Source organism: Mesoplodon bidens (genome assembly GCF_964165515.1).
Source record: "Mesoplodon bidens genome assembly, chromosome: 5".
NCBI lineage: Eukaryota > Metazoa > Chordata > Mammalia > Artiodactyla > Ziphiidae > Mesoplodon > Mesoplodon bidens.
Window position 1 is genome coordinate 7,375,851 of NC_138161.1, and position 13,975 is coordinate 7,389,825.

Sequence of the window (13,975 nt, forward strand, 5' to 3'; positions counted from 1 at the left end):
TTTACTAGTTTTTACTCTTTACCTAAAACATTTATTGAAAATGGAAAGTGGCTTATAAAGGAGAGGAAAGTTTATGGTATTGAAAAATTCATCTTTTTTGCCTTTGGACTAAAATATAAAACGCCCTCCAAAATGACACGTGCACACACACATTTACATACACACATGCATTCTAAAAGCAGTATATTTGCGAAAGTGATATGTACCATGTACAGCTCACATTCATACATGTTTAAGTTCTTTGAAAGTGGAATTAGAAATAATAAGAGTCTAAATGCATTTTCTGAGCTCTGTGGGTGTTACTGCAAGTGTCAGAGATATGGGGAATCCCAGGGGTGTGGAGCATTCCGAATTTCATCCAGGGACGGACAGGAGCAGATCCTCTGGGTTGACACTACCATTTGATTTCTGTGTGATAGTTGATTGGGGCATGGCCATTATGTCTACAAAAATGCAAGTGGGAAAACTCTTGTGGATGTGATAAGGTTTCTTCAGAAATATCTGGAATGCGTTTGGTGAGTGTGTTTGTGCTACACACTGATGGGGGGAGGGGACTTTTTTCTTTTAGTCTCTGTTGGCCATGGAGCTGCAGGATGCAAAGAAAAGCTCTCAGGGAAAGAAGTTGATATAAGAAATATCTTCCATAGTTCAGAGTACGAGCGACAACAACTGAAATCCACGTTGACTGGCATTTTATTTGTAACCAACCAGAAGGAAAAGATGAAGTCAGCAAGAAATTATTGCAGATTTTTAAAAGTTAATTCATCAAATGCAAACAGACACATCTGAGAAACATGATCTCTGAAAAAGTGTTTAGTAGAAACGTTCTGTATTTGATCTCAGGAATGAGCTATGTTTTTAGCTCTGATTTATCTTATTATCCTTACATTGGTTAATGTAAATATAACTGACAGATAATTTTAAGAAATGGAACCCTGAGAGTTTCTTAAAAACAAATTTCAACTAAAATTGCTTCTGTGTCTTTTGAAGATGATTTGGTAATTTAGAGCTGCATATACTAATAGCTGATGTGGGCTTTGAGGCAGAGAGAATTGCATTAAAGACATTTGTTTCCTTGGTAAATTCTATCAAATTCCACCTATTGGAATTTGAATAATTATTCCTGGACGTCCTTTTTTTTTGTATATGAAATTGGTGTCCTTGACAACAGTCAGGAAAATAGGTTGCCTTCCACTGTTCCCTTAAAATACCCGCTTTGGGGAATTTATTCAGTAAAATTTTCTATGCTGAGAAGTTTCTGGTTGTGGGCTGAGGAATGCAGCTCTTATTTCTCGGAGAGGAAGTTCTTATAAATGACACATGACAGGTTCCACTTGCTATGTTAATGTAGGTAGTGGAAGGTTTTGTCTTTGGCTCACTGCTACAGAAATGTTTTTCTCATCTGAAAAGGACTTGAATTCTCCACAGAATTGACTTCACCTGGCAGGTGTGCAAGGAGACAGCCATAAAGGCTTTATGTGGCCTTCGTATCCCTCCATAGGCTGATCTGGAGGCAAGAAATGTTCCTTTTTATTTAGGAAGTGTAGTCCGCAAAATTTCCTATAGTTCTTTTCTGCCAGAGCAAATGACTTTTACCCTTTCATATATTTAAGGAGCTGGAAATAGTTTTTAAAGAGGAAGGATGGTAAATGTGAAATATTAGCTATTCTTGATTTAAATAATGTAACAATTGTGGCAGTTGATTTACAAAGAAAATGAACAGAACTTTAAACGTATTTCAGCTTATTCTTTATGGATGAAAATACTAAGTTGTTAAGCACATTTTGATTTGTCTTTCTTTGCCGGCCCTTCCAAGCACTGTCTTATAATAGAAATTCTGGTGAGTGTCACACCAGTATGCTCTGAGCTGGTTAGGCCACGTGACCATGCCTCTGCTCTGCTAAGGGGTAGCACCTTTCACTGCCAAAGATAGACCCAGACTCACCCCTGTTACTGAGTCCAAGTTTGAACTGCTTGCCACATGACAGGCCAGTAAATCAAGAGACAGGTCGTTGCGGGGAAGGAATAGCGACTTTAAAGATGGTGGACTACTGTCCCAAAGAAGCACCTTACCCGAGTTAGAATTCAGGTTTCTTTTATACCAAAAGGGGAGGGGGTGTGGCTGGTTGTGGCAGACTTCTTGGTGTCAGAATCCTTTGTTCTGGCAGCTGTCCATGTGGGTCTGGTCACAGTTGTCCTGTAAACCTCCAACAAGACAATTGTTATTTTCTGCTTTGCAACTTTTTATCTCTATATGATTGGAAAAGTGTTACACCTTTAAAAGTCAGAGCCTTGAGAATGGGCTCTCCTGTATAGTTCAGGCTATAGGCAGCATTCTTTTACAGCAGGTGCAGAGCCAGCATGACTAAGCACAGGCAACAGAGCACAAGGGTTAGAGCTGAAGGAATGGATCTAATAGGGAGTCAGGTTTGTTCTTCTCTGTTACATCCCAAGCAGGGAAAAAAGACTAGGAAATCCATTTTACTAGGATTTGACAAAGATTTTGGTCATGAATTCTCATTCCTCATAAGAGCTCCATTTTAATATTTTCATTTACTAACATTAGAGACGAAGAGGATGAGCAGAGAGTAGTCAAGTTTCCAGCTTTAAAGAAACATCTGATTGGTACAGTTTGTAATTGTTCCCTTTGCCATTCATCAGCTACCCACTTGGATTACTAGACATTTTGGAACTGGCCAAAGGAGGATGGGACTGAGAGGGGAAGGGTCTGAATTTTAGTTCTACTCCATGGATCACTGGCTTTGTGACCCAGAGATGCTGGTTCCCAGAACTCTCTGAGCTGCATGTTCTCAGCTAGGTTCATGTCATGGATAAGAGAGAGGGTCCCAGTGTCCTAGGACTCAATTCAAATCCTGCCATGTTGTTTACTAACTCGGTGATGCTGTACAAGTTCCTTAATCTCTCTGTGCGTTGGTTTCCTCTTGTCTGAAGTGGAAGCACCTACTTTGGGGGTTAATGTGAGGATTCAGTGAGCTATTATTACGGGTAATGCACCAAGACCCTGCTGAGAGCTCCTGTGGTCTGTAAAATGAGGATAACATATCCATCTCGAAGACAGAATATTGTCGTGTCTGATATACACAGAGCGACATGGGTATGTCTTAAAAAATATTGACTTGAATGAAAAAAATCTAAAACAGGATGTGCTCTGTGGCACAATACTGTTTACACATAGGAAAACATGTACACTTCCCAAAAGACATCACGTACTTTTCATGTATACATATGTATCTAAAACATATCATGACCACATCAGAGGAGATGAGTGCATATATGGGACATGTTGGCTAGTTGCTCTGAGAGGTGGTTAGGAGATAAGGGAAATAATAGTAATAATATACAGACAATGTCAGTTCCTACCATGGATGGGACACAGAGGGTTCTCTCCTCCACACTGGTGGTAAGTTGGTACAATACCAGTTGTGCTTTGATGCCAGTTTGGCGTTAACTTCTGAAGCTAATGATGCTCCAGCAGGTCCACCCCTGGGTATATGCCCTGTTGCACACAGGTGCCAGGAAACATACATAAGCAAAAAAACTAGAACAACCCAAATGCCAGGAGAACAGATAAATAACTTGTGGTCTAGTCCTCCAATGGAATACTGTACAGCAGTGAAGAAAAACTACAAGCGTCTACCTGTGTCTGTGCGTTAATGTGCATGATTCTCAAGGTTGAGTGAAAAAAAAGCCACAGAATAAGTACAGTATCATACTGTATTTATCATACTGTATTTATTTAAGAATAAAGTATCATACTTTATACACAGTATGATTCCATGTATAAAGATAAAAAGAGGCAAAACTACAAAACATATGTTGTTCATAGACACACACGTATGTGGCAAAAAGAAGAACAAAGGCACAATATGTACATAATTCAGGATAGAAATTGCCTTGTGGGGGAGGGGAGAACTTTGGGGAGGGACTCACGGGGGCTTCTGAGATCCTGGTATTGCCTGTTGTGGGCTGAGGATGCATACAAGAGCATTTGCTTCTTATTCTTTAACTTGCACAAGTATCACATATCATCTTTGTGTAAGAATGATATTTACAGTAAAGAACTTAAGATACTAAAAGAAGAGAAAGGGAAGCTCAAGGTGGGCAGCTCAAGGTGGCATGATATTCAGGAAGACACTTTCTAACTGTAAACCATTCTGCACTGTGGCGGATCGTCAGTGTTAGAGATGGCTTCGTCCAGCGCTGGTCTAGCTGCTGAGGTGGGTGGGAGCCAGCTCTGGTCAAGTGACAACTGTGCAGGGACTGCAGTGAGAGGCTGTGTCTACACGGAAGCTGAGCACGAAGCTCTCCAGGCAGCTCTGGTTATTTTTTTTTTATTGGACTATAGTTGACTTACAATGTTGGGTTAATTTCTGTTGTACAGCAAAGTGATTCAGTTATACATACATATATATATATATATATACATTTTTAAAAAAATTCTTTTCCATTATGGTTTATCACAGGATATTGAATATAGTTCTCTGTGCTCTACAGTAGCACCTTGTTGTTTATCCGTCCTATATATACTAGTTTGCATCTGCTGACCCCAAACTCCCAATCCATCTCTCCCCCTCCCCTTGGCAACCACAGTCTGTTCTCTGTTTGTGAGTCTGTTGGTCATTTCTGAGTTGAGTGAGTCCACCCGCCTGTAGCTCTGTGGGTGGCTCCGCTGCACCCTTTCGCAACAAGGAATCTGTCTCTGATTCACTCGTTCATTCATTCAGCAAACATCAAAGCCTTCCCTGTACTCGAAACAGGTTGGGAGTGTGGGTGTGAGAATAAGAGATCATAAAGACACAGCACCTGCCATCCGGGGCACAGGACACATGTTCCCAGACACATGTTCTGGAACATACCTCACCCATCCCACCTCGTCCCGCTCCTAGCCCTGTGCTCGGCCAGAACTGCTTCTGCCTGGAGACAGCCTGGTGTCTCCAGGGTCTTCCTGGGGGGTCCCACGTTGCCGGGTATTTCAGGTAGAGCACACACGCGATTTGGAGTGCACTTCACGGGCCTGATGGCTCCCAGGTGCAGCTCACATGCCTCTGTGTCTAGAAATGCCTGGAGTTTGTCACTGCCCTGTTGACCCTCTGTCGTCCTGAGGAGGACGCCGGGCTCAATTCTGGTGTCCATGGCTAGCTCATCTCCAGCTCCTGTTCCCCAGGGTTTCATGTGAGGATCAGTCACAGTTGACCACAGGGTAAACAGTTTCTCTGTTCTGGTTTCTAGTTGATTCCTTCCACTTGTGGAAAAGGACTGAAAAATCGTCTGACTCAGGATTTTTGTTTCTAATGATTTTTTTTGCCTTCCTGTTCCTTTCCCCTTTAACTTTTATATTTTTTTGCCCATTTTTAGGGTTGGGGCCAGATGGTCTAGGTTTGAAGCTTGGTGCCACTTCTTATCAGTTGCCTCAGTTTCCTCAGCTGTAAAGTGGGGGTATATAGTGTACCTACCTCCTAGAATCATGAGGATTAAATTAGTTAATGCTTTTAAAGCACTCAGACCAGTGCCCAGCTCCCATTAACACTTATTATAACATTACCTATTATTATTAATATATTATAATGTCATTAATATCATATTCATTATATAATGTATTAATATATGATGCAATATATTATATATTGTATTTTATGTTATAGTAATTATATAATATATTCTTATATTGTTTATCTATTACTGATAATATTAACATTTTATATATTTATATATAATTAATATATTATTAACATGTTATATATTAATATATTATTAATATTATTGTTAATGATATAGCAATATATTATTATATTACTAAAACTAAAGCAGTTGTATAATATAAATTTATGTTAATATTAGCATGCTCTTACATAATAGCAGTAGAAGGAGAGAAGGAAGAAGAGGGACTATTCTGGAAAGAACTGGAAAGATAATAGGGTCAGTACTTGCCAAGAAGCCAACTGCTGAACTGACTTCTTTCCCACGTGATTCTGTGGCTGCCTCTCTGGAAGTAATGCTAAATATTTCTGACTATAAAAGATGCTAAACTTAAACCCTGTTTGCATTTCATAGAAGGAAGGGTCTGAAAAAGATTTAAGAAGTAGCCAGTATTAAGCACAAGGTCACTGGGAGGCCTGAGAACCCAGAAGATGCGCAGAATGCTTTTAAAATAACACGAGGCAGATCCAAAAAGTGCCCTGCTCTGCATCCCGAGTAAGCCATTAGGTGGCTTCTGTGGCTGGTGGTGACTTATCCCATCGCCCTGGAGAAGAGTGGATCTCACTACCTAGCTCCTATGTGACTGACAAAGGACCCATTGAATTGTAAGCATTTTGCACATCTTTGCAAATCTGATTTATAGTGACTTTGCTTCCCGGGACGGTGGACAGCGTATCCTTTCGATGATATACTCAGCAGAGGCAGCGTTTTCCTCCCCAAATCTGTGTACTGTGAAGATGATGTAAGCCTTTGATACGCTGCCCATTTTTTCCTCAGTAAATCAGCTTTCATCAGATGCCAGTGGGGTTAGCACATCCCAGTAAGCCTGGTGACTGGCTGTTTATAGCTGCCAGTTCGTTTTTTGCACTTTCGTTTTTCTGCGAGATGGTGGCACTTAATGAAACACAGAAGAGCAAATCTGCGAAAATGCCCACAATGAATGCGTATTACTTCTTATAACCAGAAGGTAATATTTTAAAAAAATTTCAGGACATTCCATGTGGCACAACTGTGGAGACTTCTAACATCCAAGCGTCTCACCTGCACGTATCCTAGGTGAGGTTTGCTGGAGCAGGGCTGTACCTTCTGTCTCCCCGCTGGCTTCCTGTGCCCCTCGGGGCTGAGCCTGGTCACCTGCTGAAAGCTGTGCTCAGGGTGGGTGCAGGGGGCCTTAATGGCGTGCTCCTTCCCAAACTAGCAATGCCTCATTAAGATTCAGTGACGCTGACATTCAGGGACAGCACCCGCCTTACCGAGAGGTGTAAACGGGGGTCAGAAGAGGTTCAGATCACTTCCCAGGAGAATGGTTAGAAGTTGTCCGCGCTTGGCTTAGAGCCCCTCTGGGGCAGTTTTCCTCCAGAAGTGGTTCTCAAAAGGTATCCTGGAATTCTAATCAAAATGCAGATTCCTGGGCTGTCTGCCAGAGCCGCTTCTCCAGTAAATTTGGATTGGGCTCAGTGGTCTTCATTTTAACAAGCACCTAAGGTGTTTCTGTCGACCTTGCTTAGATAATGAATAATTATTAATTATTAACCTAGCCTTATGGTAAATATTTATCAAAGCAACTGATTTTCTTTTCTGTCTACACTGGCGGCTGCAGGCTGCATTGTTCTGCACCACCGCTCTGAATATCTGAGTCACACGTGTAAGGGTTTAGAGAACATTATTTGGACTCGGGTTTCAGAATACCAGCAGGTTTCCTGGGCTCTGTGATTGGGTGTAATGAGAGTCCAGGAGAGAAGTGTCCTTCCTCCTTCTTGTGCCTTATGGGAAATTAACTAATCAAGAATTTGGATCAAGAATGTTTCAGGTCAGCCCCCAGCAATTGAGTGTTTTGGAGTCGTCAGCCTCTGTGGCTGACGTCGATGTTGCCTGTGTGGCTCTTTTGGTGCATTTGGGGTTTGAGCATCGTTATCCTTGTTGCAAGACTGATGTTGGGACTGCTGATATGGAGGAGGGGGCGTGAGCTGGAGGTGAGCTCAGTGGGGACAGTGAGTCCAGGATGCGACATGTGTGTTTTCCAGTGGGCGCACCTAACGCTCTGCCTGAGTGGGGACAGGACTTAACTTACAGATTCTCCGTGGTTTAATTCCACCTTGTGCTTTTCTTCTTGTACTTACTTTACCTTCTGACCTCAAACTCTCATGGCTTCAGTTGCCACCTTCGTACAGGGGACTCTGTTATCTCTGGCTCTGGTTTCTCTCCCGAGCTCCAGCCTCACATTTCTAGGTGCAGGCTGGACACATCACCTGGATATGGGTACTAGTACCTTCAACTCAGCAAGCAATCAGAGGAGCCATACTTACGTTGTGTGATGCTTCGAGTCTCTGGAGCATCTTCGTATACTCTGGTGCATTGAATGCAGAGCTTAGCTTGTTTGTCCAGGTCACAGAGAGTCCAGCCTCCTCCAAGGCCAGGTTCATTCATTATGATATCATGTCATTTCTGGTGAACCACTTCCCTTTGGGACAAGGCAGCTCCAGAGTAATGGGTGAGCAGACAGGTTGTAGAGCTCGACTTCCTGCTTTAAAGTCCCCAGCGTGACATTTGTTATTTGACCTTGGGCAAGTCACTGAGCCCCTCTGAGCCTCAGTTCTCTCATCACTAAAATGAGAGTGGTGTCTACCTCCTAGGGTTGTAGGAAGATCAGATGAGGTGATTCATGTGAAGGTCTTGGAACAGTGTCTAGTGAATAGTGGTTAGCTATCATCATCATCGTAATTGTCATCATTTAAATTTTTTGTTAATCCCCCTTTTCCTTTGTTCATCACGGCCACTTCTCCCAGTTACCAGGCTTAAAATTTAGGGCATATCTTTAACACTTTTCTCTCTTTCACTTTTCACTTTGTGTCTCACTCGTAGTACCTTCTCATAGCAGGTCTGCTTTATCTCTTGTCTCTGACTCTTCTTCCGCCTGCTGCTTTTTTCCACCCAGACTTCCTTATGTGCTTGTTCTCTTATGCTGCCAGGTTAATCTTCCTACAAGACGGCTTCCTTCAGCACCTCTCTGATCAGAAAGGTGATTCATTCCGGGAGTAGGAACTTTTTTCAGGCTTTTGATAACAATATCTCCCCACCCACTTGTGCCCTTCTTCCTTCTCCAAGGAGTATCTGGAAATGCCATTTGATCACAGTCTATTGTGATGTTTAACCTTTGCTGATTTGATGAGTGGAGTTTTATCAAAGTTATTTCATTTGGAAACTTTTTTTTTTTTTTTTTTTTTTTTGCGGTACGCGGGCCTCTCACTGTTGTGGCCTCTCCCCTTGTGGAGCACAGGCTCTGGATGCGCAGGCTCAGCGGCCATGGCTCACGGGCCCAGCCGCTCCGCGGCATGTGGGATCTTCCCGGACCGGGGCACGAGCCCGTGTCCCCTGCATCAGCAGGCGGACTCTCAACCACTGCGTCACCAGGGAGGCCCCATTTGGAAACTTTTGCAAGTGGTCATCTCCTCATATGCTTATCAGCAAGTTATAATATCTTTTTTGTAATTTTTTGGACCCATTTCAATGAAACCATTCAACACTGCTGAGGGTATAGCATGAACCAAACAGATAAGATCCCCGCTTGCATGAAGCTTACATTCTAGGGGGTAAGATAGATGAAGCTCAAATATATATAGTATATTACCAGCATTACAGCATTACAACCAGCATTACAACGTGTGTGTGTGTGTGTCTGTGTGTGTGTGTGTGTGTGTATTTTAAAATGCTGGTTATAGTTCTTTAGAATAAACGTAAAGTAAGCAAGAAGTCATCAAGAGAGTGATGGAGGGAGAGGTGCCATTTCGCCCAGGAGATGAAGGAAGTGAGATTCAGAGAGAGACCTGAGGGACGTGGTGATCAGATCGGGGAATTGTGTTCCAGAGAGAGGGTATAGCACATGCAAAGGCCATTAGGCTGGAGCCTGCTTGGCGTGTCCAAGGAAGAGCAGGGAGATTGGGGCTGGTGTAGAGTAAGGGTGAGGCCATGTGTTAAGTTCTGATATGCAAGTACAGGGACTTTTACATTTTATTCTGCATTTTGGGGGACAGGGGACCATTGGGGGGTTTTAAGTAGAATGGGCAACATGATCTGATTGAAGGTTTTTGATTTTGTAAACAGCTTCATTGAAGTATAATATAATGTACATTGGTTGAGTCATTTGCATTATGAGTCATCAGCCTGTATTTGAGGCTGGGTGACTAACGAGCTCACCTGGAGACCAAGGTACAGAAGAGCCTTAGGGTTGAGCTTTGAGTCCCTGCAACACACAGAGGTTGGGAAGAGGAGGAGGAGCCATCAGAGGCCGAGAGGAAGAGCCGGTGGGTCGAAGAAGAACAGAGAGATTTCCAGGTCCGTAGAGGGGAAGACCATCAGCTTTGGCAACGTGGAATTGGTTGGTGGCCTTAGGAAGAGGGATTTGCCTGGAGTGGACAAAAGCCACATTGGACTGAATTCAAACCCAAAAGGGAGAATGAATAAGTGCGGACAGCTCATGCAGGCGACCCTTTTCAGGGATTTAGGAGGTTTAGTTCTTGTATACAACAGCTTGTATACATTATACTTTAATGATATCTACCTCGAGCTATGTCATATTTGTCATACAGATTGGTTTTGATGTTTATTCTGCCTTTTAATTTTTACCTCCATGAGATAAATATTTTTATTTGCTTACCCCTCTTTTTTTTTTTTTTTTTTTTTTTTTTTTGCGGAATGCGGGCCTCTCGCTGTTGTGGCCTCTCCCGTTGCGGAGCACAGGCTCCGGACGCGCAGGCTCAGTGGCCATGGCTCACGGGCCCAGCTGCTCCGCGGCATGTGGGATCTTCCCAGACCGGGGCACGAACCCATGTCCCCTGCATCGGCAGGCAGACTCTCAACCACTGCGCCACCAGGGAAGCCCTGCTTACACCTCTTGATGTTCTTCTTTGCTATCTTTCCCTTGGCTTTGCAACCTAAAAAAGTGCCTATCTGTTTTTCTTGCCTTTACTCTTGTGTATTTCCCAGTTTTCTATATGGCGTCTTCAATAGAAATAAAAGAAAATGTATATTATTTTAAAAACCACCAAGAAAGTCGTTCAGGGTTCACAGAGGACACGCAGAATTGCTGCCAGCATCAAACCCAGGGTCTTGAGTTCTGTGTTCTGTGCACAAGGAACCCAGCCTAACTTTGCAGCAGCTTTTTTCTGCTAGTTTCCCCTGAGGGCAGGATAATCAAAATATAATATTTAACAACTGGCACGGGCACACCAGTCGGAATGGGGCCGACCAACCAGAAGAGATCACGGTTGGAAACGCCTGGTGCCCCTGCTGAAGTGTTTCTATCCTCCGAGTGCCCACGTGCCAGGGCTCTGAACCTCTTCCTCCAGGCTGTTCTGGCCTCTTGCTTTTGTTTTCATCCTCCAAATCTTGACATTTGCTCCTTGACATTTGGAGAGAGGAGCGGGTATTCACCATATATTGATTATTTTTGTGCCTGTTTTCTTTGCGTGTAGATTGTACATTACTTAACGTGATCCTATAATCACCTTAGTGTCTTTCATGGTACCCTGTGCCTGGTAGATCCTTAACACAGAGGTGTTGATGGAACTGAATAAGCAGTGGTCACAGGGGAGCAAGAGTGATCCAGGGACTTCGTTCTGTTGTGGGACCGATGGCCCAGTTCAGTGCTCACCTACTCTTTACCCTTCTCTCTCCTCCTTTGCAGGTATGGTTGTAACCACACAGCCCATTTGCAGAAGAGACAATGTGTTCTCAAGGGCAGTGTGTCTTAACTTTTATTTGCATAGTTGTATATATATAACTTTATGAGTTTTTTTAAGAACGGTTTAGGTTCACAGCAGAATTGAGCAAAGTACCCTCTCTTCCCACACAGCCACAGCCCCTCCCACTGTAAACATGCCCCACTAATGTGGTACATTTGTTAATAGCTGATGCACCTGCGCTGACATGTCATCATCACCCAGACTCTAAAGTTTACATTAGGGTTCACTCTTGGTGCTGTGTATTCTGTGGCCTTGGACCCACATATAATGACATGTTTCTATCACTGTAGTTTCATACAGAGTATTTTCACTGCCGTAAAAACCTCTGTGCTCTGCCTGTTCATCCCTTCCCTCCCTTCCAAACCCCACCCCATCCCTGGCAACCACTGATCTTTTTACAGTTTCCATAGTCTTGTGGTTTCCAGGATGTCATAAAGTTGCAATCATACAGTATATAGCCTTTGCAGACTGGCTTTTTTCACTTAGTGATATGTGTTTACGTTTCCTGTAAGTCTTGTCATAGCCTGATAGCTCATCTTAACTTTTCTGAATCTTAGAACTCTTTAAAAGTTTGGTGAATGCTATATATTTTCCCCTCAGGGTAAGCACACACACACACACACACACACACACTCACTCTTATATGCTCACAGATCTATTTCAGCCAATTCAGCACCCGTGCCCCCCAGCTCCCTGAAGCCCAGGAGTCCCAGGTTGGGAGCCCTGTGCTGGCAATGGAAACCCCATTGGATGCAGTTGATAAAACTGAAAATACATTTTCATTTGCACCTAAGTGGCCTGCCAGAAAATGTGTTGCCTCTTGAAGTCAGTGGAATGACAGAGCTTCTTTGAACAAAGCTTGTTTCGAGGCACATTCTTGGTCTAAATTCAGTTCAGATGACAGATCCTCATTCTGCAGTTCTGTGTTCTAGAGCAAAGCTTCTCAAACTTTAGTGTGCACATGAGTCACCTGGAGACTAGGATGGATGGGCCTTGAGATTCTGCACTTCCAACAAGGCCTCTGCTGGTGCTGCTGGCCCAAGGACCAGCATTTTTACAGCAAGGCCCTGAAGCCCTGGTTTTCAAACCACAGGTCAAGACCCATGTGTGGAAGTGAGTCAAAGCCACTATTGACAAAAGGAAATGGAATGGAATGGAATAGGATGGAAACTATCAGGGTGTGTTGCATATAGAAAGGAAAAGTATTCTTCTGGAAAACCTTTTAAGTTATATATGCGTAGGTGCATATACTGGCTTGTGTTATGTAACATGATTTTTTACTCTGGGTACATTTGGAAAACACTCCTCAAGATTTCTGTGGTATAAGAAATGAGGGGGAAGCACCTCCCTAGTCGTTTTATCCGAAAAAATAGTGGGTTTGCAAGCATAAAATTGCACATGTGTCTCCGTAGATTTTGCTGCTCTGATTCTGGTATCCAGATGTTGGGATTTATCCCAAAGCAGGAACTGTAAATAGCAGAGAAAGTTTTTTTTTTTTTTTAATTTTAAAGATCAAATTCCAGGGTTAAATGAAAATCCTGGTTGTGTTTGGCTTAATTGAGACTACATGTTACTTTTGAGAATGTGCTTTAAAAAAGTAAACAAATTGAACTGAAGCACGGCTATTAATTTTTTAGTGATTCTTTGTGGATTTTCTGAAAAGTGCTGTTCATTTGCATTCTACATGAACTGCTAATATGCTGCTATTAACAGTATCCAAAAATAAACAATAACACCAATTTATATGGACCTCCAAATTAGCCCCATAAAATTTTATGATACTGGTATTATTGCTCCAACTCAGTTTGAAGCTGACAGAAATATATAACTCTAACCACGTGATTCTCATATCCTTTGTTTTAAAACCCAAGTTTAAAATGTCTTTAAGTTTATCATCACAAATTAAAAGGGTATGACTAAAGTAACAGTCAAAAATAAGTCAAAATTTTGATGACTTATGTTGTTTGAAAAGCCCACAATTCAAATTCTTACTTTCCATTATTATTTGAAAAAACAGTTATGCAAATTTCCCTATTTCCGTACACATTACAGAAGGGATCAGGAGCCTGCAGGTGAAAGGAGAGGTGATGAGTGAGTTTCCTATTTGGCCATCAGGGGAGGTTGTCCTGGAAGAATTATACATAAAATCGGCAATATTAGCAATGAACAAAGCCATCAAGAACAAAAACAGACCCAAAGAAAGAAGATATTTTCGTCTTTTGAATAATTTAAACAATGTGCTGCTGTTCTTAGTCCTTAGCCTTTAGGAATGGAAAATTCACACATTTGCAATAAAAGGACTTAAAAAACCCCTTACTTTATTCCTCAAAAGTGAAATTAAAAAAATAAGAACAGCGAGGATTTACTGTATAGCACAGGGAACTATATTCAATATCTTACAATAACCTATGGTGGAAAAGAATCTGAAAAAATATCTATGAGTCACTTTGTTGTACACTTGAAACTAACACACTACTGTAAATCAACTCCAATTTACAAAAACGTAGGGCAGTGCT

The 13,975-nt window shown here is 42.3% G+C and overlaps 1 protein-coding gene across 6 annotated transcripts in view; it reads left to right on the top strand.

The window, feature by feature from the left end:
• Window positions 1-13,975, top strand: part of ERG (ETS transcription factor ERG) — a 281,996-nt gene that overhangs the window by 96,537 nt on the left and 171,484 nt on the right. The gene's annotated exons all lie outside the window — the stretch shown is intronic.